We start from the raw sequence: 24,370 nt of genomic DNA on the forward strand, positions 1-24,370 counted from the left end.
GGCAGGGCAGACTTAGGGACTTCTGAGCAAGGAAACTCTCTGCTGCTGCTTGTTTCTAGCAAGATAAAGACTTTGTGAACCTTTTTATGACTACGTGAATTTATGCCAAGCCTGGACTACTTTAAATAGTAGCTTATCAGTCAAGGAAGTGAAGCCTAATATTTAGGCCTCTGTGTCAGGGGCCTGGGAGCTTTGGTCTTGAAGGCACCTAATTTTGCAGGATGGTCCACACTGAATTTTGTAGGTAAGTCAGTTAAGGCTTTTATGTGCATATCTCTGAAGTGCAAGCCATGGAGATTGTTCACAGATGTGCTTCCGACATGACCAGATTGGTGCAGAACCAGTCCATATATCCAGTTCTGGTGATCCAGCATGGACCAGTCTCCACAAGTTTATTGTCAGGGTTTAAACCAAGCCTTTGGTTTGTTTGAGAAATTAGAGGTTTTATTTTCATAATTGCCTTTAGTTTTGGAGCTGCCCTTATGGCTATCTGGAATCCATTGAAACATGTTTAAATCTGAATCAGAAGTTTCTGTATTTCATGTCAAATGCACAGAAATCAAATATGAAGTTTCTGCTCCAATCATGTGAAAGTTTATTTTAACTTCCAAAGCATACTGTTTTCTTTTAAGACACTGATAATTTGTGTTTAATGCTGAGCTCAGAATAATCATTTCAGACAGGCTGGCTTTTCACATCAAAACATGTGACTTTAGTTTCCCAAACATTTCCCCAGATACCTTCTTCCAGTCTGCAAAATAGCCCATGGGGGAAAAAGTACAGATCGTGATGCTTGACCATGCAAGATAAAGGGTCTAGGGGCATGTTACAGGATATTCATGGCCAGATTGTGTCATGACTGCAGTGATTGTTGCCTTTAGTGCAGTAAGAATCTACCCTATAGCTGGCCCAGTCCAGCTTTTTAGGTACGCTTAAACTCCAATTTACTTCTGTTTGTAGATTTGTTTGGGTTTTTTTCATTGATGCTTCCTTGATGTTTACAGATGTAAACGTCTCAAGGTACATGGCATTCTCTTTGCAGGGTATTTTTTTTCTAGAGAACTGGCAGGAATTTTTGATTCTTACATGCAGTCTAACTATTCCTATTCTTAATTCTTCCTGTTACTGCTGATTATAGAGCTCACCTCTGTGATGACACCTTTAAAATAAACTGTTACCTGGTTCACATGTCAGTTGTCAATGCATAAATGTAAGGGCTCATTCCTGTCTTAGTGGAGCTCCTAGACACTAAAAGGAACTTTTCCTGGACAAAAAAAAAAAAAAAGCCAACTGTTTTCAGCCTATCAAAAATCTGTAAGTCTCCAGAATAAATCCTTTATCCAAAATGTAATGCTCCCAATTGAAAGCTAGGCATGGTAAAAACACCAGATAAAAAAACACGACGGGGGAAAAAAAAAAAGGAGCACTTCTTGCTACAGGCTATTATGAAGCAGAGCTGTAGAAACAGATCAATTCACTTAATGAAGAGCCTTTGGAGTATAAGTTTTCTGTGTGTAGACAGCAGACTACTTCTGTATTTCAGCATTAACAGGGCTTCTCTTAAGGAGCTGTGACCTTTAATGTCACTGTGTATGGATTTGTGTATGTGAATGTGACATACAAATTTGTTACCAAGATACTATTTAAAGCAAACATCCTAGGGATGTCCAGTTTGGCAAGTTGATGCTGATTTCTGAGTCATCTCAGCCCAAAATATTATTTTGTATTTTTACAATATTTTGGGCTGTAGAGGGAACATCAACAGCCTTATCTGACTGATGCTATCAGGTGCTTTCCGTTAGTTTCCTAGTGTATATCCTAGAGACAGCCAGACATGCACTAAGTCTGGATATGAATGGCACTGAAATTAAATGGGATTCATTTAAATTTATCGGGAAGGTGGAGCAGCTCAGCAAACTACAGCAACTGATCTACAGCAGGATAAGGCCCTGACAATTTCTTTCAAGCTTGAGGTAATTTGCATTATGTCACTTGTTGCTTTAGTCATCTCCCTTCTCCTGTTGTTTTCCAAATGAATATTGCCATATTTTATATGTTTATAAACATATAAAATGTTTATAAAAACACCTACTTCTACACTTAGATTTTTCTGCTGCAGGTGGTCTGGTGGTGGAAGTGGGCAGACTAATGGCAGATCTGGGCATGGGCAGTATTCTTAACACAGAGATCATCTGTGAAATGGTCTGAGTGGGGTCTAATGTGTGTCATGGTTTCTGTTGCATTGTTGTCCCCTTGTTTCTAACTTTATATAATAGTGACTACTAATTAACAACCTGTTAGCTAGTTCTGAGACTTATTCTGGAACGTGACCTTTAATAGGGGATTGCTAAATGGCACAGAGTCATGTCCAGTCCTGTGGTCCTTCAAAGCATCCTTTAACAACACACAATATTTCTTGGTGCTGGATAATATCTATTTCTGAATTCCAGGTATAGCTACTGCTTTCTTTTTGGTCCTGCTGGAGTTGCTGAGGTTGTTTCATTTGATGAGGGGAGTGTGTTCAAAGAAGAAATACTAAAATATGGTGAACAAAAGTATATTTAAAGTATTTCCACCCAATCAAAACGTGATTTCTCAGGATCTTGTAGTGTGTTTATAGTGTAGCCAGCTGCAATATTAATGGCACTTTACTGAAAAAATACCAGAGCCCTGCAACTCTCATATAATAAATGAATTGTGGATACCACTCTCAGCACAAATAACTAGCAGGATTTATACTGTGTTGTTGTCATAAAGAATAAGTAAGTTCTCCCATGCCCTAAGCATGCAGAAATTCTCTGAGAAAATGCAGCTGAGTGCAGTTAATTATTATCATTTCACTTAGGTATTTTTCTTGATGACAATGTCATAATAAATAATGAAACTTAAGAAATTTCCTACCTTTGTGTCAGTGCATCCAAGCTTTGTAAAGGAAGGCCATGGCTGAATATTACAGTTTTAGAACATAAGGTTGAGAGTAAGTTAAGAGAATTATTTTCATTAACATAATTTTTTGAGAGCAAAACTTTAGTGAGAAGTACCTCAGTTTTAGTTTCCAGTAATCAGAAAGTGAAATTCTTAGACATGTTTACAAGCAGACGAAGCTGAACTTCAGGAGGTCACATGATTTCCTCTTACACCCCATATATAGACATGTAGATGATTAAAATAATGAAAAAAACTTGCTGTTACAGGTCTCCTGAAGCTGACGTGTATTATCTCTGTGTAGCCATGCTCCCATATGTATGGCATAAAGTTCCTTCCCACTTTGTTCCTAGAATTTATGTCACTAGATATTTTGGAGAATTCACAGTCCTGAACCAAATGTGTGCTAGCTGAATCAGGGGGGACTTTTCTTTGGAACCTCACAGTGACTGTATCCAGTAGAAAGAAAAGTACAGCCCCTTGTGTACCTGGCTGTTAATAGCTAAGTGAATAAGCAAATCTCAGGTACATAACAGTGTGACAGAGGGAACAATTTCATCAGAATCAGAACAGTAGAATTTGGGAAAGGAAGGGTCTGCTGTTAGCTAATAACTTAGATGTGTATTTTCTACCAACTCTTCCCCTTCTGTTATTCCCAAATGGCTACAAGCCTTGCTTTTTCCATCTCCCATAGAGGACAGTATAACTATAAGAAGAGGTACCCTGAAATAATATATGTTTATGCTGTTGGATAAATAATGCAGAAAATATGCTTTTGTTGTTAATCTTGCCTGCATGGGCTGAGGTCCTTGTTTAGCTCTGATGAGACAGATTAATCTCCCAGGTTTGAGATCTTCCTGGTGCCTCATCTAACTCTTCCTAGGTAGCTCTGATCCTGGATCCTGAGGTGTGTACTGTTTCTCTCTGGATACCTATGAATGCAGTGTGGAGAGGGTGTCTATGCAGCTCAGTGTGATTTATTCCTTTGCTGACTCCCCAGGCTATGATTAAAGGGGAGTTCGGAAACTGTGAACAGAATCATATCACATATGGTCCCAAAGTGCCGTGTGTTTTCCCTTCAGAGAAGGGAGCTGAACTAAGCTGCAATAAAAGCAATTGTGGGATTTTTGGAAGGGAGTAGATGGCATAGGGAGAAAGCAATGTGTTGCAAGTGGGTAGATTCAGCCCATGGGTACCATATGTTTTGAAATACTTGTGGTCTGGATAGTGACCAGCCAGTTTTTTAGCTTAAGGCTCCCAGCTCCACCCCACTGAGCAAGGAGTTCCTGCTGCTATAGAGCCCAAAAAGTGCCTTAGTGTCCTCGAGCCCCTCTGTCACCTATCAATATAAATATGAATAGAGCACCTTTGCAACAGGATTTTTGCAAAGAGAACTGGAGGTCACTGCTGCTTTTCTGCAGACTGTTGCTTTGATATATTTCTGTGTCATCAAACTTCACCAAAATCTGTGTTTGAAGTGCAGATTTCATCCAGACAAACCTTGGGCTGAGGAGCTCTGCGGAGGAGGGAGCCTGGCCCGTGTAGAAGTGTCAGTGTTGACTGCTGGATGCAGAACAATATCTGAAATACAGGGGGTGGTCTGGAAGGCAGAAACTGTGTTATGAGGCCTTTCTGTTTTTATAATTAAGATATTAGCTTCTCCTTTCATAATACACCCCTCTGATAACTACCAAAACCTCTCCTTCAGAGAAGGTCTGCAGTCACTTATCCAGATAATGAAGGGCAGGGAGAGGAAGGGGAGAGATTACCCACAGATAATACAAAACATGTGCCAGTGAGACAGTGACTATTCAGTGTGTTCATCTTTTAAAATGTGGTGAATGCGTCTCCTTGGAGCACAGGGATAAACAACCTTAGGCAGCAGGAAAGTGCCAGTGTGAGTCTCTGTCCTGGCTGTGATGCAGCCGAGGCTGTAGGGGAAGGATGGAGTGATTCAATCCATGGCCCAGATAATCCATCCATGGATAATCAAATGCTACATGTAAGATGTCATTTGACTGTTTTCTTTGTTAAAGTATCTGTTGTCAATCTGACATAATCAGAAGTCCTGCCATTTACACTGCTGTTCTTCCTCATTCTAATTAGTAACTGGACTTGGAGGTGCTCTTAAGATCGACTGATCTATATAATGTGCTTCATTATATAAAATACAAGGGTGTCATTGACAAGGAAGTGGAGAGATGGTACAAAACTCTGTAGAGTGCATGGCAATGCAGCTCCCAGTCATCTTTTGAAGATTACTTGACTTCAGTGGAAAAGACTTATCTTTCTATAAGTAGAGACATTCCTCTGCTGTGATATAATCTCCCTTTTTTTATCTTCCCTTTCCTTTATTCTTTCTGAAGAAAATAGAGAAAGATAAAATACCCTCTGGTGACCCCTACCTCTCAAGAGTCCTTAATGCTGTGTGTCTTTCATGACAGGTAACTTTCTAACAAGTTGCTGGAGGAGTCTCATGGTTCTCATTTAAAATGGTTTGTTGGATTTAGCATTTTAATCTGCAAGATGCAATCCCTCACTATAGAGAAGATGCAGGCCCTTCAAGAGGCACTCAGCAGCACCTTCCAGATCAGTCCCTGCCTGATCCAGCACTGTTGATATCAGTGGAAGTTTTACCCTTGATTTCAAACCTAATCAGGCCTGAGGACTGTGGTCCTTTCTTTCCTTCATCGCTTTGGGCAGCTAAGATGCTTACGTAAGGTGTGCAGAGACTGTGCGGCAGCAGGGCTTCGTGCCACGTGTGGTGGGAGCTTTGTCCTGAACTGCTGGCAGTCTATGTTTAGATTTGATGCAAGAAGTGAAAGTAATAAATGGAAGTTGGGAATAGGTATGGCAGACATCACAGCAGCGAGATCAAGGGTTGCTCTGATTTGGTAGGTGACTATCCTGATGGCTGCGCTGATTAGATAGTGAGTCGCCAGCTGGAGGCTAGAAGGAAGAAGCAGAGCTTTAGAAGGATGTGGATGTGGAGAGAGCTGGTGAGCAGAGATTAGGAGGACAGTTCATGCCCAGAGGATTAGAATAGTTTGTCCACTGGTTTCATTGTTTTAGACATTTAAAACACACTGGGTTAATCACTAACAAAGATGCCCAAGGGAGCAATGTTGTATCAGTTATCTTCCTGAGCATTTGACTGTTTTGGTTCTATTTATTGTAGACAAAAGAGCTTATTTGTGATGTTTCATCTTTAGTCTGAATGTCTCTAATTTGGACATCCATTTAATTTGGAAGATTTCCACAAGACACCAGTGAGACTGATTGAAGTCATGACTTACAACCAAACGTCTTTCTCGCCCCATGTTGCTGACCGCAGCTTTGGTTATGAATTGTGAAAGAATGTTAAAATCCAGTGTATTTTTCTCTTTGTGGGCTCTGTTTATTTTTATTTTTAACATTTTAATTGGACGATGAAAAAAGTCAGTGATGCCAGTTGCAAGTCTTTAGGTACAAGTTCGCCTTTCAGCCATTGCATGGGAGTGATTATTTGCTTTTAAAAACTGACATCTGTGGATTTTTAGTTCCTTTTTCTTAATCTCTGGAAAAATATGTCATTGCATGAAAGCTTGTTGTATGAAAGGTAAAACCAGGGCCAAGTTTGGGATGACAACATCTTTTTCATGTCTCTCTAACTTTTTCAGAGAGCAGTAGCGACAAGGAGGTTGGAAGAAGCAGTGTTGTTCATTCTGTTTCCCTTGGATTCCTTTCATCAGTTCAGTGACTACATGTGTCCTGATGACACGTTTCTGGGTCACACGTCCCAAAAAGATGGGCTATATGGAGACACATGGCATGGAAAGTATTCTAAAGACTAGTTATGTTGACAGGTTCCACACATGGTGTAAATTTGTGTATTCCTCACGTGGACTTTATTAATAGCATAAGACGGAGACAGGGAGAGCCAGTTACATTGTTCTTTATGTAAATAAAACAACAGAAATATATTATTTCTTGTTCCTTATCATATTAAACCTGCAAATAGCTTATTACCCTACAAGGCAGTTCAGGCTAGCACGTGAGACTGTTAGGAAGTGCAGGGCAGCACGAGTCAGAGCACAGAGATTTCCCCAAGCCAGGCTGCATGGCCACGGGAGAGGAGCGAAGGCGTGAGGGAACAATGCAATGTCCAGAACTGGAAAAAGAATAGGATGCCCAGATAAGTATTTTAAAATCCAGTCTCAAGTGTAACAAAACTGAATGTTTGTTTTGGTTTTGGTCCAGTGGAAACTTTGTAATGGAAGAGTTAGATAGTTTTTCTCCTTGGCTCTGCTGTCAAAGGGATGCTGCTGCCTTTCCCGGTCCACTTTCTCCCATTGGAGAATGGGATCTAGATTTCTCTCTCAGCAGGATACTGCTCTGGTTAGGAGATCAGAGGGAGAAAAATGCTGTAACTGCAGGCTGTCTTTATTCTGATTCTTCTCAGGTTCATCAGTCACTTCCACTGTAATTCTTTCAAATAGTAGTAGTAGCAAGCTGTTGCCCTGGCGTATGGATTTTGCTCACACTGTGAGCAAAGAATTAATCATAAATGCACCAGGCCAATGTGGTTTTCCACCATGTTTATGAGGATTTACCTCTTATGTAATCAAAATAGACACATTAGTGGCTAAGAATATTTACTAAGTCTTCCAAGCTGACGTGTTTTAGCTGTAAGGGAGAAATTTATTTTAAATTCTATTACTTTCTTTTCCTCTATGTCTCAATTAAACACTCCAGATTAAATTCCTTAAATTTTTCTGCTGCTATTTGTAATGGGTCAGAAATGTCAGGGTGTCCTTGAAGTGGAGCGCTCTTCTTCAAGGCACTTTGCATAGCTTAATTAGCACAGTTATTTCTTTCCCTGTACCTTCTCTAAGGGCTTTCTTTATGTCAGATGCTTCTAGTTATTAAGAATCAGAGCCAGAGGGCAACTGATGAGCTGCTGATCGCTCAAGCTAAGTGTAATTTAATGCAGCGGTTCATATGAGCAGTTTCCAAAACCCCTCTGGGGACCGTATGTGCAGGGGTGCTCCTGGATGCGTGCATCAATAGACTGTTCAGTGCAGCACAAGGCAGGCGTGCGTTAAAGGACTTGGTGTGGCTGAAGGTCACTACCATCTGATGACTACAGCCGTTATTATGACACTTTCTTTTATTCTACTGTAGCAAGCAAAGAAGCTTTAAAACTGTCAAAAAGTAGCTGTGGGGTTTTTTTTATTTTTATTTTTTTCCTCTCAAGAGGTGGTGAGGAACCTTCCTAATGTCTTCATGTATCTTTGTTATCTTGAACCCCCAGCCTCAGCTGTGTAATTGCTGTAGTTAAGCAGTGTAGCAAATGGTCCTCATTTTAAGGCCTGGACCCAGGTCATGTCTTAGTCACTGGTTGAACATTTTTCTGTCCAAGGTAACTAGAACTAGTTCTGATTCTGGCTAGTGATATGACATTAATATCTAAGTCCTCTAAAATGTTTACCTATGAAAAGTGAGACTTTGACCCTGAGATACCAGAAATCAGTCAAACTAGGCTCAATACAAACAATTCCCATGGTGCAGTACACGGTGAGGTCTCTCACCAAACCTTTTCTGTAGATAGCCATTATGTGAATGTCAGCTGCAGGAATGCATTTCATACTGGGATTTTCCACTTCGGCCTTTATTCAGTACCAATCTGATAATGGGATGAAAAGTGGACTTGAGGAATGTAGTTCAATCAACTTGCACTATTGAACTTGTGTACCAAGCCTGACTACGTAAGTCGTAGTAATGACTTGTGAAGATACCATAAAACAGAGCCTGGGCAGGGGCATGAAACAGAAGATACATGACTCATAGGTGGGACAGCTGAGGAGGAGCCCGCAAGGGGCACTTGGTGGAAAGCAGCCAAAAGGTGCTGTAGGAAACAACGGTCCCGGCAATACTGCTGTGATAACAGCTTTGCTCCTCTCTTCCTGTACTGATCTTGCTAAGTTACAACTTTTGATTTGGTTATCTCTGCCCCTGAATAGACTGTGGATACATTTTTAAAGACTCGATAACAAAATTACCCCAAAATTCTGAAACACTAAAGGAGTTGGGAGTCACTCAAAAATATGTCCAGATTGCTGGCTGTTATTATATGAGAAAGGATGGGAAGCTATAGATAGTGTCTGAGTGCTGATGCAGTCTAACACACACTGAATTTCAGGCTTATGTAGTAGCTGCATAGAAACTGGTCCAGGTTTATTGCCATATTTAATATAGACACTGGATTATAGAAACTCTGAAGAGTAGTCTCATGTCTTCAGTGTTGTTAGTTTTACCCTAATGCAGTAAAACACTGCTGCTGGCAGACATCTTACTGCAAAAACACCTACCTTCAAAGAAACTTCATTTTTCATACTATGGTGCTGTAGACAATCTGCTTTTGCTAAGGGAAACCTGATAGCCATGAGTATCAATTCACTCAGACACTTGACGGACTTCTATGTCTGTCTGCATTCTTTTCACAGTAGCTTTCCCTGTATCAGATCCCACTATACATGCTGCAGGACCCCCAAACGTTACAGTCGTTTTAAATGCTCAGCTTTTGAGAAGGTCAGCACGCGTGAATGAATGGTGTGTGCGGAGTGGCAGCCAATGAGGCTGAGGTGTGCTGCAGGATCTCGGGGGGGGAAGAGCTGGATCTGGGATGCAGCACCATGGGTGGTGGAATCTCTTTGTTCCTACGACACTTCAAGATTTCAGATGATGTAATCTGTAAAGGTATTCCTACTTTAGCTGGCAGGCTGATGAAGAAAAAACAATTACAGATGATACACTTTTTTTTTTTCTCATGGGGACAAAAAGCTACCCAACACCACACACATCTTTCTTTTAATCAGTCTAGTTGCATTTCACACAAACTCCTCTTGAGCTGCCTATAGCAACATGCAGCACTTCTCAGCTGTTGTGAATTTGGGGATTTCAAAGGCCTTCCTGGCTCTGATGAAGGAGAAGGGGCTTTGTATGGCCTCTTCATAAGGTTGAATTACATGGAGAAAAAACAGGGGACAACTTGTCCCACTGCCTTCATTTTATATATTGACAAAGCAAGGTTGAGACAAGGCAAGCAGTTTGACCTGGCTTACCCAGAGAGCAATAGGGAAGTAACCTAGAAAATACCCAGGAAATTACCTGGGAAATTCTCCAAGTGCAATAAGACAATAAAGTTCAAACCTGGATCCTCATCCTATGAGCTGTTTGCAGGGCCATCCACCTCTGGTGGCTTTGCACAGAGCTGGATTTGTCACTTTTCAGTGACAAATTTTCAGAAAGAACAGTTTTTAAAATATCCCTTTTGGGGAGTTGAAGCAGAGGAAAGAGAATTGTTTGTGTCCTGTGTGTTTTGCTTTAGATGGGCTCTGGGTTGCTGTCTCGCATGGCGCAGGACGTTACATGCTGAGCGGGTGAAGGGTGGGTGCGGCTACTGCTGGGGGTGCCTGGGCTTGTTGGGAGGATTGTTGCTGTTCCTACCCGCTTCTGTCTCTGTGGTCCTTCTGAAACAACATGAGCTATTACCAGTGGTTGTGTTATGTAATTAATTTAGGAGGAAAACTCACTCGTAAAGTTTATAGTCCTGTTCTCTCCAAGGGAACCTGAGAATGTGGGCTGGATGGGGGGAGATGAGCAGCTGAGCTGAGAGTGCACAGGGACACCATCACCTGTCCTACAGGTCCTGGCATGAAGCTTCAACCAAATCCTCCTCTGGAGGGTCCTGGGGACTAATCTGTCTGCAAAAGCACGGGCCCTGTGGCAGGCTGCTGTGCCCTGGGCTGCCTGTGCACAGGCTGTGTGGGGTTGGCATGGCAACACCAGCTTTCAGCGGGTGTAGGAGCATCCCTGAACTGCAGCTATACCTGCCGCCCCACTGCATCTCCTGAGTGCTGGCGGGGAGTGTCATGGGAGCCAGTGAAAGGCTTTCCCTCCCAAAAAATAAATACGGAGAATAGGGAATACTTATCTGCTAGGGCCTGCTATTGAAAAACGGATCTCATTTCATATAAGCAGGAAAAAGACATTGAGGCTTATTTGTATTTCTGCCCCTGAGCACAAAGGGGCTAGAAAGCAGGCGGATCCCACCGATTGTGTGTTCCTCCTGTTTGGAGATGTAATCGGTGTTCACATACTGTGCCACAGCCTTTCCTCATCTGTAGGGGTTGATCTCTAGGGGCTGGGTTGGGGCTGGGACTGATGTATAGGATTAGAGGACCTCCAGCATGGAGGTGAAGACCTCCAGGGTGGGGAATGGCTGGCCCCTGATGCAGCATCTCTCCCTTGTCTTCTAACACAGAGCACACACTACTAGCAACAACATTCATGGGGGATGGAAGAAAAAGCAGAGTTCACCCTATTCACTCGGTCCCAACTTACCTACTGGAGAAACAGGCTCTGTGTAAACAGTGCAAAAGAAACGGATGTTTCACTCTGCTACTGATAAGTTTATCAGCAAAGCCAATGTGCACTCTAGACCCCTAAGAAAATACACAGAAAATGTGATAAAGGGAGGCTGAGGGTCCTCAGCTAACCTCCAGCTTACCACACCCCGAGTATCGGTGTTTGTGCTTTGCGATGTGTCAGTCATTGCTCCAGCAAACACAACTCCCAAGGTTGGGATGCTGTCATTTGAAACCATAAGGCCCAGTCTTACCCAGGCTCTAGCTGTTGTAAGAGCTATCAAGATGGATGAAAAAGGGCTGTTCCAAAGGTGCTAGGGAAGGTGAAAGCATGGCAGGGGCAAGCAAGGGGTGCGGTTGCTGCTGGGGAGCACTGTGGCAAGGACCTTCAGTGGGAGGTGAGGCAGTACCTTCTCTAGCTGGAATTGTCCATGAAGACCATGGTCCTTTGCAAGGAAGCAAAGAGAAAGCTGTCTCTTCTGTTCCCTTGGCTATGGCATTGAGCCAGTATTGCCTCACCGAGGGCTCAGCCTCCAGCTTGGAGGTCTCAGCTCCAAAATGCTTCACTCTCATTGCCTCAAGGGCTTGCTCTGGCATCCTGTTACGCACAAACCATTTTGGCTGACTGGATTTTGTTCCGTGCAAGTGAGTGGCTGGGAAGGAGGTGTGTTTCACAGAGCTTATAATAGAAAGCTTGCTTCGACCTCCACGACAGAGAGATCAACACCATTCCAGAATGATACAGTACATGGTTTTTTTAAGGGTCTAAAGGCAATTCCTGTTTACAGAGAAGGACTGGAAGAGCCTTGCAGCATTCAGGCTAGGGCAGCGGCTGTCGGGGATTCCTTCCCTATTGCTTCTTTTTCAGGTGAACTCTTTCCCTGCTGAGGGAGGACTTGAAACACCCCATAGATGGCTGAGCCAGGCTGTTAGGCAGTGTGATTTCACACAATCGTGTCCCTGAGACAAGAAAATGAGGAAATTCTTGCACCTACTCCTATCTCTTCTCATCAAAGGAAAACACATTAGAGCTGCTTTGGGGTGATTCTTTCTGGTTTGGGATTTCCAAAGTTTCTTTTGAAACTGTTTGGCTGAGATCTACAGCAGGTTTGCCAGTCTTCACGAAAAATTTGTTGTTGATGCTGAAGATCCATTTGCAATAGTCTTGGACTTCCATGAGTTATTCCGCTCTACAGGTGTAGTGTTAAATGCTTTGATCCATAGTGGTCTGATCTGCTAAGCCCAATTCTATGCTCATGCCCAGCACCGTTGCCTTTATCAGCATACAGGCACAGAGAGCTGGGCCTGTGGTTCTGCTCCCACCATGCCCGCTTTTCCGAGGAGTATGAAAAGCTGAAAGCGCTCTGAACAAGGAATGTATTCATCTTCTAATAGCAATAGACCTTGCATTTTTAGTTGTCTTTCTGGAAACCACAGCATACAAGATCTCCTTCCTGGTAATGCATTCTCATACCTATGAGGAGCTTGATGCAAGTCAACCATCTGAGCCTTGGTGAGCCAAAGGGGAGTGAGAAGTGGCCCAAGCCTGGAGTCCACTGTCTAACATATTCCCTGGCACAGTCCCGGAGGGAAAACACAACGAGGCCATTACACCCAATGGAGTAAATTCAGCATTTCACTGATGGCTGGATTTGCCCGATTCTGCTATATTGTTATTTGCCTCCTTAAATTGCAGCACACTCCTCTGAATTTTATTCATCATTTCTTGACTGATAATGTGTTCAAAACATTTGTGTTTCTCCAAATAGAGGCACCTAATCAGAGTTACTCCTTTAATCAAAAAGGCATTATGCACTGACCTGTTGTCAGGGCACAAAATTTAAGGAGCTTTTTAGAAAAGCGGCCTTTAATAAGCGCTCATGTTTTCTCATGTCATTGCAGTCTGACCCATGGATGTCTCCTCTGTGAACCATGACTATCCTTTTCTCGCTTTCACACTCTTTTTTTTGTGCAATGCTTTTGGTGTATTTCATCCAATTGGCTTTACCCCTTTCCCACCAGTGCACGCAGTCAGTGACAGTGCAAATCACTGCTGCCTTTACTGGCACCTACCATAACCTGATACCTCTGGTGTCTGCTGGCCTGGGATTTCCAAGGGTTCCTGCGGCAGAGCAGGTCGCAGACCGATTGAGACATGTTTGGTGGTTCAGACAGGTTTGCCGCAAGGGGGGGTGAAGAACAGAAACTGTCTGTGGAAATTTACTGACTCGCTGAAGATCTCATGACTTCTTGCTAAATCTGAAAACTCCCAGTACAACAAGAAAAATTGTTTCTAAACCGCCTGTGCGGCCTTTCATCATTTACCTGAACATTGCATGGTTAGTAGCAATTTTTTGGTCAGTGGTAGATAGCAGTCAATCATTTGCTGAAGAGGTGGAAGATAAGGAATTCATTAGTCAAAAGACACTGGTCCACATAGATGTTAAATTTGAAATATATATGTAGATATATTTTCAACAAATTAGCACATAGTGTGCCAACTCTTGTGAAATACGTGCACCTCAGGAATATGAGTGGGAGCAAATAAGGTTATGAGGAATCTTTCTGCAGCTTCTGTTTTCAGTGATATGCAAAGAAGTTTTTTCTTGTCTCTCTCTCTTTTTTTTTTTTTTTTTTTTTTTTAAGGTAAATATGTACGAAGCTCTTTAAATCATCTGACATGGATCGTGGTTATGACTAAGAGATAAGGAGGGATTTGTCTGTCTGACCAACTTCCCCTTTGTTTTTAGAGAAGGATAGGATTTTCAGAAGTGGTAAAATACCACAAAGTGCAGAAGGCAGGGTGTAACATAAACTGGAGTTCTGCTAGTTTATGGGCTGAGCAAAAACTCTTGAAATGCAAGATGCCTGAAGGCGCAACTGTGCATCCCGCACAAGAAAAATGTCCAATGATGTCTTTAAGTAAAGCTTTCAGTCTCCAGCCCACCAAAGATCAATGTAATGCCTACTACAAAGTTGGTATGAATTTTGTTGTTAGGACAACTAATGTTCTTAGTCACCTTTATACTGGAGCATATCATCTACCTATCAGAATTAGTGGTGTTTATTTAAAAAACTGAGGGAGGGAGAGAGGAAAAAGCCAGGAGAAAACACAGAAAAACGCCCTGAGTCTGTATTGTGCCTCCAGGCAGGGCACAAAGTGAACCTGAATAACGTAATTTCTAAGCAAACCATGGCTAGAAGTAGAAACTGCAATGGTGATAAGAGACCACCACTGCAGTCAACTCAAGTGCCTTTAAAGGCGATGGCCAGCAGAGCCTGCAAACCTTGCTCAGCACACAGTGCAAGGCCCTGACAATGCCAGTAATGCTCTGCGGACTGGTTTTGCTTTAGTATTTTTGATAAAGCTTCGTAAAGACGTGCTGCCCATATGCCGCTGTACTGAAGTCGTGTAGATGGAGATTTGCCTGCTTAGGATTGCTTTTAGGGCTGGGGATGAAGGGATAAGGTAAGAAGCTGTATATGTTCTATATGGCGTTCCCTATAGTGGGGTCAATTTTCTAAGCCTTTGCTGGGGCACCGCTGTGTTGAAATACTAGTTCAAATATGAAAAAAAAAAACTGCGGCAATTTAGGGCAGGAATAAGATATTTGTAGGTAGATAATTAGCTAACTGGATAATAATGGTCTCCTGTTATACGCAGCCAAAGATTTGGTTCAGTACAACGTTTAGGGCAAGATACAGTGTACTGAAATTTGACGTATTGAAAAATTTCTGCATCTCTCCAGCAAAGGGTAAAGAAGATAATCCCAAAGACCCTGAGAAAATTAAAAAAACACTTAGAATCAGAAAACAAAACCCACAGAGAAGCAGACGTGCTAAAGGCAGAAGGATTGCAGCCCTGTACGTCACATAGAATGAATGCAGTTCGTCATGCTGAATTGTTCATGCTCAGACCATATATGTTCGGTTCTTGACAAAGTAATCTCTTTACAAAGCTACATAATGCAGCAGAGTCAGCTAAGAATGAGTTATAAACAAAGAAGCTATTCAGCTGTCAAAGCAATTTTCAGCTATATTAAAGCAGAATAGGATGGGATGGATTCTGCTGAGCCTTCTGCTGTGTGCTGTCCTGGGAAGCCAGTGGCATTGCATGTGTGTGAATCGCGTGGCGAGAGGGAGTGCGTGCGTGCACGGGCAGCTGCCCGCGCAAACACATGTACACACACATGCGCGGGATAATCGCCCGTCGCCTTCCTCAGCTCATGTTAGAAATTGCAAAATACATATTTAAATTGCATTTTCTGACTGCAATGGGGGATGTCACCAAGTTCTGTCCATTCCGATGACGTGTTTTGTTTCCATAGAAACCAACGTACTTTGGAGAGGAAAAAGCAGGAGGAGACTTAAAAGCAGCAAAATCAAGCAGAATGAGAGAAGTGCGCAGTGTGAATAGATCACTTGGGTCATGAGGCTTTTAACCAAGTGACTTGTGCCATAGGGTGGCAAGATGCCTTATTTAGTTGTGTGGATGTCACTCCAGAATAATTCAAATCCATTCAAATGTATGTCAATTAAATGAAAGCAGCATCCTATTTCTTAATGTATACTATTTACCATCAGATAGACTGTGTCTGTACTGGAGAGGCCAGGCTTCCAGTGTGCTTGCTGCTAACACATGACTTTTGCTATTTGCTCTGTCTCTCGTGTCATTAGCAGGTGTTTCCTATCTTCATCCCCAAACTGGGGAAGGAGGCAGGGCCTGGGAAAATACAGATTTCAACTAAGGTTCAATGAAATACCTGTCAAGTCTCCCACAAAAAAAAAAAGCTGTGTATGATCTGTACCTCCCAAGGGGTAGGTGGGGCAGGGAGAGGCATGCTGGAGCTATTCTATGATTTTTTCCTTCTTAAAACAGCCCACTTGCCATTGAATCATTTAATCACTAATTAAAAATCCTGGATAAAACAAGCTGTCTACAGCATTCTGGCAGACATCCCACTGACTTCAGTAGGGCTAAGATTTTACCCTTTCATTGACTGCAGAGCTTGTTTGTTGCCATTTCTTTTCCTTTAGCTGTTCTGTCTTTTATGTCAGATTTTTTTTCTCTTAATTTCATGTTTTCTTTTCCTTTTCTGAAATACGATCTCACTTCAGCTGCAGAATATAGAGTCTTGACATGATGGACCCCAGGAGGTAGTCCGTGACCAGCCTAGTCGTGTTTCATCCATGTCCTCTTCTGCTGTGGAGTAGAAGAAGACAAGGAGTAGATGTGAGGGCAGCAGGAGTTTTGGCAGCTAAAGGCACACCTTGATTTGCAAGTCCTTGTTGTCAGAGCTGTGTTGTGCTTATGGGAGTCCCTCAGCTGGTATCTGACCAGCTGGATAAAGGATGGACCCCACTGTAGCCTGGAGCACCAGCTGTTTCCCCACCCAGGGCTGAATGCCTGGAGACGGAACAGATTTTTCTATACGCGAATGCTATTGGTAACAGAGTGAAATTCCCATTCTATCTGTGCATATTTTTTGGTTTGTGTTTCTCCTGTCTTCCCTTTTTGTATTTATCAGTCATACCCTCTCTAACTTTGCTTTTAGACTCTGCCTTAGAAGAGACCTATGCTGTTTTTGCCTGGAGCCAAATAACTCTAAGATACTCCCCCACTGGCTGCTTGCTTGAAGGTAGGGATGTGCCAACAAACTCTGCATCCCGGGGGCTTTTTGGCAGAGTGCACTCAATTTTCTGCTGTGTTCTTCATGAGAAGCTACTCTTGGTCACACACAGCCCATGTATGAGGGACCTGAGCCAACAAAAATTGTCAGGACCTACTGCATTCTTTAAAGCTTAGGGCACCAGAGTATGAATCTACAGCAAACACCATAATCTTTTACCAATACATGGGGTGGCAAAACCCACAGCAGTTGCCTGTAGTGTTGACAAGCTTCAAGCTCATACTGCTTAATTTATTTTTGTGTACCCAAATCCATGATATGTGACACACTGACAGCTAAGAGTCTCATTTGTTGGTTCATCAACAAATTATAAGAGTAAAAAGAAATAAAAAGAGAAAAAAAAATCTCCCCCTATGTGAAGGGAAATATGATTTTGGTGATCAGCTCTAATCTTGATTGTTTTCCTTGGCTTTAAACTTTGAGTTTTACAAGTTATATGTTAAACGCTCTGCTTCACTACTTTGTGCCCAGACAGAAAGAAGTGGTTTGTAAAAAATGTGCTTTGTGGATAATGTAGAATTTTTCTCCTCTGGGGAATCCATCAGCGAGGATGTTTACTATATATTTATGAGACCCCTTGCAGATCTTTAGACTAGGCTCTCAGATGTTCCTTCTCTTGGACTTTTTATTGCTAACATTTATTCTTCTTTTAATGGTGAGCTCTCAGAACAATGCGGAGGGCTCAGTTCAAACTCCAGGCAAATCGTACATCACTGCTGGTTTGCATCTGGGCTCCGCACAGGACTCAGCATGGCTTCATTCAGCCTTTTCTATAGTGTTAGAATTCTCTGGGGGACCAGGGAAAATTACTTTCAACTTTAATGATCCTGTATTAGTATGTGATTGATGTGTCCAGGAGGCTGAATATTATCTTTCATACTATGTTATTTTGTAAAAACAACACTGAGTGCAAGAGAATGACAGAGCATCTCTCGTGCTACCACTGCCTCATTGCATCTACTTCTGTGAGATGATGAAATACCTTGGTTACATCAGAACTGCTCATTTCTAGATAGTAGCTAGCAGCTAGTATCTAAATACTAGATAGGACAAGTTTGAAGGCCAGAAGGGTAATGTTCAGGGGTTGTGCTGGCTGTGCCCAAAAGTAATCTTCTGGAAGCCAATGTAACTTTACGTGTGAGTGAGGAGAACTTGCGTGACTGTAAGCTCAGAAATGGGCTGTTATTCAAGTACAAGGATGAATGAGAAGGATTGCACAGACTGTAGACATGTTTTGTTTGGTTTTTTTTTTTTAACCTAAATGTACTGTTTATGATCTCATTGTACCTAAATAAAATTTGTGATGTACGTTGACTTGGGATTTTCCAGCATCATCAATGTAGTGCTGGTTTTCATCCTCTCATGTCGTGCTGTTTTCTGATTTCCCTTCCCAGGCTTTGGAATTTTTATCCTAATTTTCTTCTTTTGCTTTTAATGAAATAACGAAATTAGTGTTTTGACCTCAGAGCCTTCTCCCACACTAGAAAATTTAAAATTACTAGGTGAGAGTCAGCAGGAGATGATGATACTTGGTCTAATTTCCTTAGAAATGTTATAGCTGAAGTATTTATAATAATAAGGCTTTGTTGCTGGAACCTCTGAATGACAAGGCACTGAAAGAGGTAACTGAACCAGCAAGTTCTAGAAATATTTCCTAGATAGAAACTCAGGAGGAAAAAGAGGAGCAGAGGAACACAACAGCAATGTAATCGTATAACCAACCATGTAATTTTCAGCAAAAGATTTTCCTTGTCAAGTTTAGTGTTTTTTTCTTTTGACAAATTGCTTGTGTAGAAACTGAAGTTTTTCAGTCTCCATGCTGTTCCAAATTTTAAGCTTTTGGTTTTCTTGATGTGGTTATTTTTTTTTGACATCACTTAGTGGTGATGAGTCCATGTTCACATGGCATGATTGGTCAGCTCAGTCATGCTTAATGACTTATGCGTTATAACCTACATTTGAGTCGGAAAAATGTTATTTGGTTGGTGGAAGGAGAGTCTGCTGCATTATTCAAAGTCAGTGGAATTTACTTCTAATCAAAAAGTTTTGCTGTGGTAGGATTTGACAAGACTCAAAGGGTGCACGTAGTGTGTCTCGAAAATGACAGCCATGAGGAAATTCTTAGTCACACAGCTTTTCTCAAAAGTAACTAAAATGGGACACAAGGGAAGATCCATCTGAGAATGGATATTCACAAGCATTTTATCGCTATTTCTTTACCACTTGTCAACTGCCCCTTTTCTTTTATTCACTTTATTTCTTTTTAGCTTTGTGTTTTGATGATGCCTGTTTTGTTCCCAGAACTAATCTTTGCATTTATAGTAGATGGTTTTGAATATTGATGAATCTACTTATACAAATGTAGATATATCAAGTGGTTGCTTTTTTATGGAGGTCGATTTATTTTACCAAGGAAGAGAACAGACCTAGATACAGAAGTTGGAGGCGTGTTTGTGACCAGTCAATCTGTGCAGTTGCACCAAGCGACCTTACGATATAATTCATCCCGTGATCCACCACTTGAGACTTGACCTGAGTTCTTACTGTATGATGGTTGCCTAACACTACGATGGTGAGATGTTTCTCTTCTCCTAAGAGAATTTAGGGTATACTCCTTGATTGTTTTTGTTTAAAAAGTTCTGGTTTTCCACAAGATCTTTATCACTAGGTAGCTCCTTCTTCAAAAGCCTGGTGCTGTCTCCCAGGGCATTACCTCTATAATATCTGGCAGTTAGATTAAAAGCAGGTTACAGCGCAGCTTGTCTTGTGCGAACATTTCTCAGTCAGCTGTTGAGAGAAGTTTCCCTGCACATACAAAACCTGTGAGTTACATGTTGTGTTTCATTAGGAGGTGTTTTTGTTAGAGTTGCCAGAGACAATACAAAAATTAATCTTGGTTATAATGTAAACTTGATACAAAATGCATAATTTCTTCTTGGCAAACAAAGTGTTTGGCATCAGCAAGTACTTGCATTTACATTGTTTTTAAGCTTCTGTGTGTGCTGGAAGGTAGGGTGAAATATTTCCTAGACGGCCAGACTACTCCTAAAAAAAGACACATCATGGAGGAGAAATTCAGAAATATTCTGTTTCAAACAATACTACATGATGAATACAATCACAGCAGGGTTTTACTGCATGTCCAGAGCACATTTTTCATTGTCTTTACATAGGTTGCACCTCAATTTTGTTTGTTTTATTTCAGAACTCTCCAGTTTTCTATTGTATCAGCAGTTGCATGAACTACCTTTTCTTGTGCTCCTGCTTTGACATATTCCTATCCATCCATGTTAATAAGAGAGTTTTTTTGGTTTTTTTTTTTTTTTTTTTTTTCTTCTCTATGCACAAGAAAAAGTGACAGAAGTTACTGCTGGTCAACTCCTTACACTCTGGTGCTCTCTACTTAGCTCAAATAGCTGGGCAAATATAAACAATATTTCTGTCATACCTCTTTATAACTGTATAGGCTTGTTACTTCCAATTTTCTTGTGTTCCTGGTGCTTGAGTGAGGGAAAATCACAAAACACGGAGAGAATGTTGGTGTAAGTGAAAAAAAAAAACTGCCATGGACCTTGATTCCAGGAAGAACGTACACACATGCTGATAAACAGCTCCTTATCTAAGAAATACTTGAGAGTGTTTCTGAAATGAGTACTTCTCTGAAAAGTAAGCATGTGGTTGCTGGTTCTGGGTTTGTTGTTTTTTTTTTTAATATTTCAACACCCTACTGATAGTGTTGTGAAATCCTTGCTGAGTCTTAGCCAAATCATTGAATAAACTTTTACTTGCTTAATGATTTTAAAACTTTTCTATGTGAGATAAACTTGCAATTTCTTCATTTAACTTCTCTCCTGCATTTTGTGTATGAATATTATTTAATCTCATGGAGATTCCAAGTCTGAGACTTAAATTCTTGCAAAGTTATCAAATACAGCAATTGGAACATGTTTAGACATTTAACAAAGTTTTCATAATGTTTTTCACTGATATTTTTAGTATTATTAAAGATCATTGCTGTTGTATTATTAAATACATTGAGCTCTTATCTTTTGTAATGTCATTTTCCACAATCATAGTTACATTTATTGGTACACGTTCCATTATAGTAGTCTTTTATTGCTCAGAGTATGACATGCTTCAGAGAACTGTCTGCAAAACAGTCCTTTTTAATGGCCAACCAACCCCTAAACTTCAACCGAAAGTTTAAGATCAGAAGTATGATGATGTCACTGAAGACCTCAAATTACTGAGTAGGATTTTTTTTAATTACAAAAGGATTGAATAGAAACAAAAAAAAATATTCCCTACAAACTACAGACTTTCTTGCTCTGCGATTGCTGGTGTTATATTTCATGTTTTCAAGCATTCAAGTAATGCATCCAAAATTGGAAGCAGGAGGAAAGCTATAGAAAAATCATACCTGGAGGCAGTGAAGGAATGGGAGAATTCTCATTCAGTACCAGTGAAATAAATTTCTGTCCACAGGGCATAGGCACTGAGAGGAAAATAACTTATATGAAACCAAGGTCTGTAACAGCCTAATTTTGTTCTCTGGACCCAGGTAAATTTCATCCTAACACAATAAATAAATACATAATACAAAGTGCAATGCTATTTCCTGATTCATGATCTTGTTAGACTTCAAATAAACATATATCATGCTGGAATTGTAATAACACAGGATTACTACATATAGAGGGAATTGCATCCAGCTACTAAATATGAAGAAAACATACCAAAAAGAAATGATTTATAGGAGAATGAAATTCTTCTTTGTATTTGGTGATGATTCTGCTGTGTTTTCCCCTGGAAGATGGTCCTTCTCATGTACAGGCTTTTAAAAATATTTTATTTGTCAAGCCAAAAAAAGAAAAGAAGAAAATAATCTTATTGGTATATAAACAAATTTCAGGTATTTAGCTGTATACTATCATTATGCTATAAGCTGAAAAGCAACTTTAAAGCTTAGAAATTTCAGGAAAATAATTTGATGTAAATCACTGTCTAATAATATGTTGCAATATTAGCTATATGTGTGTCTGTAGTAACACAAAACTATTTTCTCTTTTCTTTACACTCTGTCTCACCTGAAGGTGTTTCTTCAGGATGAGGAACTGTTTGGAGCCTGTATTTGTTAAATATTGTAGGAATAGGAGAAGGAATAATAACAGCAACAAATGATTTAATTATTGCTACAATTATCATTGCTGTTCTTATTATGAATATCATTTGCTCTAACACCTTCGATGTGGCTGGCGATTTTCAGGCACTTCAGTGCTTTTCACTTTTTGTTCTAGAGAGTTCATAACCCGAGCACGCTCTTAGGAGGATTTATAGGGAAGGGACTTAGCGGATGGGCCCTGGGCGGCTGGAGAGGGCTCAGGGTTTGGACCATAGTGTGATGGCCCAGAGCAGGATGGAGTGTGGTGCTGTGAAACACGGGGCTCAGAGCAGGCAGCTGGAAGCCTCTCATGGTGAGATCGTGATAGCGAGTGCACAGAAGGCGCTCCGGAGCTTTAAAGGCTACAATTTGCTGTGTGAAGGATGGGAGGCTGATTGGGGAATTCAAAACCTTGGTAGGGGAAGTTCTTCGGGAGCCTTTGTCAGTAAGGAGATGCTTTGAGATGACAGCAGCGGGGCAACTGTGGTGTAAATCCATCTGGCTGTATAGATTTCAACACCGCCCAGCTGAGGATTTGGCTAGGAGCTTACAAATCCCCAATGTTTCATGCACTGGAGTACAAAACAACTGTGTTTTCAGACTATTGTGTAATCGTGAGTCACTAGCCTCTGCTTGAGGACGATCCAGCTACCTTGTCAGGAATAGCAACAAAACTGTGCATCTCAGGTGACTTAGTTATACAACATGGAAAACAAATTCTCTCTGCCAGCATTTCGTGAGCAGTCCCTTGCATGTCCCTGGGGAGATGTTTGGTGCTGCGGCCCAAGTTTCTCCCCATAGAAAGGTCAGATCTGTAAAATTGCTCCTCACCAGCCTTAAATCCCATGTAAGTCCTCAAAATGGATTCAGGAGAATAGTGCTGAAAGGGCAACTTTCACCCTTGATTGCTGAATCACTGCAACATCTGTGTTGAGTTACAGTACAGCTCAAACACTGAGAGAAGAGGATGAAGAGAAGAAATAAGTGGCCAGTACCTCTTTAAGAATCCACAAGAGCAAAGTAGTAAAAAAGAAATACAATAATGCAGATAATAAAAACATTATCTTATAGATTTCATACAAGTTTTGCTTTAAGGAGGCCACCTGGCTTGTGTTTTACTGACACAGCTGTTCAGACTTTTTTTTCCCCCTTTGCTACATAAAAAATAGAGGAATCTGAACAGCTGTTTGGATTAATTTTTTTTTTTAATGCCTTCAGTAAGTAAAAATAATGGCAGGTGACGTGAATAAGCGATCTGAAACTGTCTCTGAAGATGCTTTAAAAACTTTCCAGAATAATTCCTGGACCTCATCCACAGTGGATAAAAGTCTGTTGTCTGTGGAAGGAACTGAGCCAGAAGGGTGAGTGGGGCATTTCCACTCACTTGCTGACCAGGTGTAGCATTAGCATCTCTTCTCTTCATGAAGGAAAGACTCATTTGGATCAGGGCAAATGGGCAAACTCGGTTATACTGGAATCACTCCAGTAACCCAGTTGAGTTGACTGAAGTCACTTTAAATTTCCATAATTGAAGCTAAAAAAAGAAAACCTCAAAACTAATTTTGCTTAAAACCATCCATAATCAGTTCCATTGCCTTTCAAGGAACTACTTCTGAAGGAGGTAGCTGAAGGGAGAAAGGGAACAGAGTGTATCGAGGATGTCTGAATAGATGTCATTTCCCAATTAAAAATGGTTTGTTTTTTTTTTTTTTTTTTCCCCTCTATTTTCAAAATCACAGTGTTGGGAGGTCAGAGGAACCATTGCTGATTAATGCTGCCCCTCATGATACACAGCATACTAATATCATCCCAGCAGGTGAAAAAGAGTGTGGTTTAACTGGGTGATGGAATGAAACAAGTGGGAGTTATTTTGCTTTTTGTTGCCCAGTCTTTCACACACCTCTAGCAGCAAACCCTCTTCGTTGCCAAGACAACCCTGAAGAAATACGAAATCCAGAACAATACCCTGTGTACGAGAAGCCTCATATTTTTTAGTGCACACGTTCGTTTTGAATGTCAAGAGAAACACTGCCCTCCACATCAACCCAGGTAAGTCCAGGTAAAGGTAGGGGTGATGTCTGTAAGATTATGATTTGCATTTATAGATTGTCTTTTGTACTGGCAGCTGCCAAAGCTTGAGGGACGGCACTGAGAGCCTGAGCAATGTTATTCCTTCAGTGCAGCGT

General features: G+C 41.2%; 1 protein-coding gene and 1 long non-coding RNA gene across 22 annotated transcripts in view; one reads left to right on the top strand and one right to left on the bottom strand.

Annotated features, from left to right (window-relative positions):
• SLC6A6 (solute carrier family 6 member 6) overlaps window positions 1–24,370 on the top strand; it is a 119,749-nt gene that overhangs the window by 2,239 nt on the left and 93,140 nt on the right. For 2 of the 20 annotated variants that reach the window (XM_086755482.1, XM_086755483.1), the window contains exons 1-4: window positions 1,298–1,973; window positions 16,889–16,972; window positions 21,509–21,584; window positions 24,073–24,233. The gene's annotated coding sequence lies outside the window, so the exon portion shown is untranslated. Of the gene's footprint in view, window positions 1–1,295; window positions 1,974–16,888; window positions 16,973–21,508; window positions 21,585–21,652; window positions 22,498–24,072; window positions 24,238–24,370 lie in introns of those variants that run through there. The other 18 variants (XM_086755484.1, XM_086755487.1, XM_086755488.1 and 15 more) reach the window with 16 other exon arrangements.
• LOC147599539 (uncharacterized) lies at window positions 19,402–21,160 on the bottom strand. 2 transcript variants are annotated; one of them, XR_015259544.1, is made up of 2 exons: window positions 20,472–21,160; window positions 19,402–19,828 (listed from the first exon to the last, which is right to left on the bottom strand). It is a non-coding gene; the product is annotated as an uncharacterized LOC147599539 (long non-coding RNA). The 2 variants fall into 2 exon arrangements; XR_015259543.1 differs by having other exon boundaries at window positions 19,402–19,843.

The sequence above is a fragment of the Chlamydotis macqueenii genome, chromosome 10 (assembly GCF_036417535.1).
Source record: "Chlamydotis macqueenii isolate bChlMac1 chromosome 10, bChlMac1.mat, whole genome shotgun sequence".
NCBI lineage: Eukaryota > Metazoa > Chordata > Aves > Otidiformes > Otididae > Chlamydotis > Chlamydotis macqueenii.